The sequence below is a fragment of the Nomascus leucogenys genome, unplaced genomic scaffold (assembly GCF_006542625.1).
Source record: "Nomascus leucogenys isolate Asia unplaced genomic scaffold, Asia_NLE_v1 Super-Scaffold_241, whole genome shotgun sequence".
Lineage (NCBI taxonomy): Eukaryota > Metazoa > Chordata > Mammalia > Primates > Hylobatidae > Nomascus > Nomascus leucogenys.
This window is the reverse complement of record NW_022095767.1, coordinates 3,157,511-3,163,510: the sequence shown is the minus strand read 5'-3', so window position 1 is coordinate 3,163,510 and position 6,000 is coordinate 3,157,511. Positions and strand designations below refer to the sequence as shown.

Genomic DNA, 6,000 nt, shown 5'->3' with positions numbered 1-6,000 from the left:
AGGCAGGAGAATCGCTTGAGTCCAGGAGTTCGAGACCAGCTTGGGCAACAGAGCCAGCGCCCATCTTTATATAAAAAAAATTAAACATGTAGCTTGCGTGTATTTCTACTAGGGCATTCTAGGCCAGCGCTGGCTTAGAATGTTAGCCCAATAAGACCAGGTATTTTTTTTCTGCTCACTGCCCATACAGTGATTGACACACAATAGGCGCTCAATGACATTTTAATGAATGAATGAGATGCTGAGCCTTCGGGAACTAGCTTGCTCAAAGAGCCAACACCGATGGAGCGCTGACCACGTTCCATGCCCCGCCTCCTCAGCGCACCAGAGAAGGAAACTGAGGCCCGGCACGGTGACGTCAGCTCCTGCCCAACGGCACGTAGTGCGGAACGTCGGGGCCGGGATTCGAACCCAGGTTCTGTACCCGTAACCCCGGCGCGCTGACCGTTCGTTCCTACCTTACTGGGCGGCGGCAGGACAGACAGGTGCGGGACACACGGCGAGCGCTCAACCAGAGGCGCTGCTCCTCAGCCACCGCCTTCCGTCAGCCCCCGAGGGCCGGAACCCAGTTCGCCCCCTCCGCGGCCATCGCTGGCTGCCCGCGTCTCCGCCGGCCACGGAGCCCTTCGCAGGCGGCGCCGACCGGAAGTCCCGCCTCTCCCGCGCGCCCCGGAACGCCGCGACAGCCACGCCGGCCAATGAGCAGCGCGCCGTGGCGGACGTCGGCCAATGGGCTCGCGCGCCGGGGGGGCGTGTCCGGGCCGCGGGCCGGAGCGGGTCGTGCGCGCTGAGGAGGAGCCGCTGCCGCCGTCGCCGTCGCCGCCACCGCCGCCACCGCTACCGAGGCCGAGCGGAGCCGTTAGCGCCGCGCCGCCGCCGCCTCCCGCCCGCCCCGGAGCAGCCCCGGGCCCGCCCGCCCGCATCCAGGTGAGGCGGTGGGGGGCCTTCGGCGGCGCCCGACGGGGTAGGCCGCGGCAGGCCTGAGCTCGCCTGGCCTGGCCGCGGGGCGCCCGCGGGCCTGCACCGGCCGAGGCCCAGGCCGCGCCGGACCGGGGGAGGGGACGCGCGCGGGGGCCGCGGCGGGCGGGTCGGGGCGGGCCGGTGTGGGCGCCGGCGACAGGCCCCAGGGCCGGATTCCTCTGGCGCCTCGAGGGACGGGCGAGGGGGATACGGCGTGGGCATGCGCCGGGGGGCCGGGCTGCACGGCCGGGGGCCTCGGTCGCCTTGGAAGCCCGGGCTCCGGGGGCGGGAGAGTGGGGCCAGCGACGGGGGAGCGCGGGGAACGCTTTGAGCGCGCAGAGGTCACGGCCCACGGGCTTGCTCCCCCGGGAAATCCCACAGATTCTTTTGTGGTCGTTGTCAGAACACCGCGGCCGGTGCGAGGTCTTTTGAGAAGTGTGCAAACCCTTCAGTAGATACACGGGAGTCCTGGGGAAAAAAAAATCTAAACTGCATCTTTTTTTGAGCGCCATCTCTAACAAAGCTGTTTGTGGGGCGTGGGACGTTAGGATTTGTAAAATATGTGTGTGTGCCTGTTGGAAACACAAGCTGCACACAGTTGAACAATGGGGGATGGATGCCCTTCCTTCCTTTTCCGGTGCTCTGGGCTGCGGGGCTTGTTAAAATGGGTTTTGGTCCCTACTGTGTGCAGGGCAGGTGGAGAAGAACTTCTGCACAACTTGTGCACGGGCTTCCCGTGGTGGGACTTGAGCCCCCTTGCTAGAAAGTGTTCATCTAAGATCCGGATGGCCAGAAGTGGGAAGATGAGGAGAATGATCTGTCCAGAGCAGGGTTTCTCAACGTTGGCCCTACTGATGTTTGGGGTCAGATAGTTTTTGGTTGTGGTGGTGGTGGGGGCTTCCCTGTGCAACGTAGGAAGTTAAGCCGTATTCCTGGCCTCTACCCACTAGATGCCAGCAGTATCCCCATGCCCCAAGTCGTGAGGATCAAAAGTATCTCCAAACATTGCCAGATGGCCCGGGTTGCGGGGGAGGGGTCTCAGGTGAGAACCATTACTGAACTAAATGCTCTTCCTCCAAAAGTTCTAATGCCCTGAGAGATGCTTCCAAGACCTCGAACAAACTTGACTCTGTTGAGCCTTAGTTTTCTTATCTGTAAAATGGGAAGGACAAAAGTGTGGTGCAAATTGAAGAGGGTAGGAAGCCCGTTGCGTTGTGCGTGGTCTGTGCCTGGTAGGCACTGAATAAATGATGTTGTACATAACCACCAGTATTTATTGAGGATTTACTATGTGCTTGACACTTTGTGGACGTTTGTCTGCAGTCCTTGAGGCAGGTGATGTTATAGTTTCCATTAATTTCCATTTTAGAGATGAAGAAACTGAGGCTTAGATGGGTCACTTGATATGACCAGTCTCATGCACTAAAGTGGCCGTGCCAGGGTTTGAACTCGGGCCCTCTGAATCATAACCACTCGATTGTGCTGCTCCTATAATCACAAGGCTCCAGGGCACTCCACTCAGTTGTCATCGAATATTTTCTGTGTGCAAAGTTCTGTGCTGGGATCTGTTATCAAATTCTGCAACTTCGAGGCCCACGAAGAGGTTGAGATACATGAACGTCTCCAAATGTGGAAGGAAATAATACTGTTTATGTTGATGCATTGGTTTTGAGCAGACAGAGTTTCAGTCTGGATGTGTTGAGTCTGAGATCATGGTGCTATTTATTTTTTATTTTTTATTTTTTTGAGACGGAGTCTCGCTCTCTTGCCCAGGCTGGAGTGCAGTGGCGCAATCTCGGCTCACTGCAAGCTCCGCCTCCCGGGTTCACGCCATTCTCCTGCCTCAGCCTCCCGAGTAGCTGGGACTACAGGCGCCCGCCATCACGCCCGACTAATTTTTTGTATTTTCAGTAGAGACGGGGTTTCATCGTGTTAGCCAGGATGGTCTCGATCTCCTGACCTTGTGATCCGCCCGCCTCGGCCTCCCAAAGTGCGGGGATTACAGGCGTGAGCCACCGCGCCCAGCTAATTTTTTTGCATTTTTAGTAGAGATGGGATTTCGCCTTGTTGAGCAGGCTAGTCTCGAACTCCTGACCTCAGGTAATCCACCTGCCTTGGCCTCCTAAAGTCCTGGGATTACAGGTGTGAGACACCGCGCCCGGCCCATGGTGCTATTTCAAGTAAAAGAAATGAGAGAATTATGAAAAAACTGTTTATGAAAAAACAAATTATGAAAATTTCTTGCCTCTCTCCCTCTCCGCTTCCCGTCTCTTCCCTGTTTCCACACTCCAGCAGGAGTTCTGTTCTGTAAATGCACATCTAATTGTATCCCTTCTGTTTTGTTTTGTTTTTTTTTTTTTTGAGATGGAGTCTCACTCTGTCACCCAGGCTGGAGTGCAGTGGCGCGATCTCGGCTCACTGCAACCTCCGCCCCCCAGGTTCAAGCAATTCTCCTGTCTCAGCCTCCTGAGTAGTTGGGATTACAGGCGCGCTGTAATTTTTGTACTTTCAGTAGAGATGGGGTTTCACCATCTTGCCCAGGCTGGTCTTGAACTCCTGAGCTCATGATCCACCCACCTCGGCCTCCCAAAGTGCTGGGATTACAGGCGTGAGCCACCACGTCCGGCCAAATTGTATCCCTTCTGATTTAAAATCTTTGCGCAGAAAAAAGACACGTTTTCTTGACCTCTCTGGTGCCTTAAAAGATAAAGCTAGAAGCCCTTAGTTTGGAGTGCCAGTTGCTTCACACCCTAACCCTCCCCGCCCCTGCACGTAGACCCCGAACTCTAACCCTCCCTGCGTGTTGCAGCCTCCACCTAGAGACAGATCTCTTCCACCTGGAGATCCGTTGCTTATGCTCCGTGGCTCAGCCCAAAGCTCACTGGCCGTTTGAAGCCTCGTCTGACTGCCACTCTTCCTCCACCCGCACCGGAATCAACTGTTCCCTCATTAGTGTTCTCATCCCATTCAGTTTATTGAATCGAATTTAAGGCTGAATGGCGAGAGAAGCGCAGCGCCCGGCTTGCGCCCCTAGGTGGCAGTAGCGAGGCGGTGCGGCCGACCCGAGCTGTGGGTCAGGGGAAGACCGACGGAAGCCAGCCTGTGGGAGGGAAGTGAGGCTCGCTCCCTCCTCTGAACGACTCTCCCTGCTCCGCTGCTGTGTCCTGGGCCCCCGCTAGGCTCTGGAGAGTGTGCATGATGTCTGTAGGTCATCTCAGCCCACTCTGATGAGTGCTGTGAGAGTTATGCCCTGGCTGATGTGGAAGCCCAGAAAAGGAACCTGGGTGGGCACAGGACAGCCCAGAATGCTTCCTGGAGGAGAGGAGGCAGTAGCGGTGGGGAGGAGCTAACCAGGCAAAGACAATAGGGTGGGGCTTTGTAGGGTACAGCCAAGCCCGTAGGTGGGAACATCGCAGTGTTGAGAGAACATCGTGTGTTCAAAGAACCACGTGGGTTCTTTAGGGGCAAGAAGGCTGAAGTGGGTAGTGGTGGCAGGAGTGCTCAGGTGTCCACTGGGCAGAGGGCTTGGCTGTTACCCTGCAGCTAGGCCAGGGGTGGCTACTGAGCAGTTTTAGTTCACTGCTCACCCTGGTGGAGAGGCTGGGAGGAGACAAGGAGAAACCAGTCACAGGCTATTGCGGTACTGAGGTGGACCCGTAATGGCCGAACCGCTTGAGGGTCAGGACTGGGACTGCTTCTTTATTTTGTATGCCTGATGCTTTGCTCTGTGCCTGGCACGTGGTTGATATTTTGTCTGTGCCAGGGAAAGGAAAGATTGGCAGACTACTCAGAAGTGACTGGATCCAGGTACCTGTCAAACAGACATCTGTGGCTGGGTGTAGTGGCTCACACCTGTAACCCCAACAGCTTGGGAGGCCAAGGTGGAAGATTGCTCAAGGCCAGGAGTTCAAGACCAGCCTGGGCAACATAGCGAGATCCCATCTCTAAAAAAAAAAAATTTTTAAGAGTGAGACGTTTATGTCAGGGGAAGGAATCACAGGAGTGGGAACAATCCTGAACAGCTGGATGGCCAGACTCATGTCACCATGAACAGAAACAGGCAGACTCAAGGAAGGGGAGTGACTAGGAGCAAGAATATGAAGCTGGGTTTAGAGACACTGAGTTTGAAATCCCACTTAGGAGTCGGTCTAGCAGGAGGTGACAGGAATCTGAATAGGGATGGTGGCAGAGAGGTGGCAGGACAGTGAGAGATCTCACATGTCAAACTGGCAGGACATGGTGCTTGATTAGGTCCAAGGGATAGAGAGAGGTGGCTTGGGGGACAGGTGGGGCTATGCCACCAAATGAAGTAATTCAGGGGGCGGAGGCGGTTTGAAGAGAGGGCAAGGACAGGAGGAGAGGAGATGAAGGTGTTTGTAGCTGCAGACAGGGAGGTTGGGGAGACATACATTCACCTTGATTTTGTTCATGAAGTGGGACTAGAGACAGGTACTCACTGTACCAGGCGCTATGGAGCAAGGGGTGACATCCCCAGTGGAGGAAGCTGAAGCTCTGGGAAGGGGAGCGACTTCTGCACAGTAATTCAGCCGATGAGCAGGAGACTTAGTGCCCAGCTCAGGCCTGCCAGGCTCCAGAGCTCAGGGTTTTTTCCTGCCATGCCCTGTTGCTTTGCACTTCTGCGCAAGATCCCTGCAGTGGCCTTTGGCCTTGACCAGCCAGAAAGAAGCCAGAGCTCTTAGCAGGGCTATGGGGTGCCTGGACTGGGCCACAGGCCAGCCACACCTGACCTGCTTCTGCCCCAGGCTTCTCAGCCTGGCTGAAAGGGAATTGTCACTTAGCTGGAGCTGCTCCAGCCAGGCATCCTGCCCTTCTGTGGGCCATGGGCAGGGGCCTGGAAGAAGCTGGTGCCATGTCTACCTGAGACCTCGCCTTGCGTGGCATTTATAACTGGGTCAGGTGGTGCTTTGGGTTTTTTCTGGCAGCAGAGCATTTCCTGAATGACCTAAGCCTTTTTTACCTTGAAGACTCAGAATGTTGCATCTGGAAAGGACCTTAAACATTATTGGGTCCAAGCCCTGT

The 6,000-nt window shown here is 56.0% G+C and overlaps 1 protein-coding gene across 2 annotated transcripts in view; it reads left to right on the top strand.

Moving 5' to 3' along the window:
- The first annotated feature begins 760 nt into the window (after positions 1-760).
- ELAVL1 (ELAV like RNA binding protein 1) overlaps positions 761-6,000 on the top strand; it is a 47,801-nt gene continuing 42,561 nt past the window's right edge. For both annotated transcript variants that reach the window (XM_030807828.1, XM_030807827.1), the window contains exon 1: positions 761-927. The gene's annotated coding sequence lies outside the window, so the exon portion shown is untranslated. The remainder of the gene's footprint in view (positions 928-6,000) is intronic.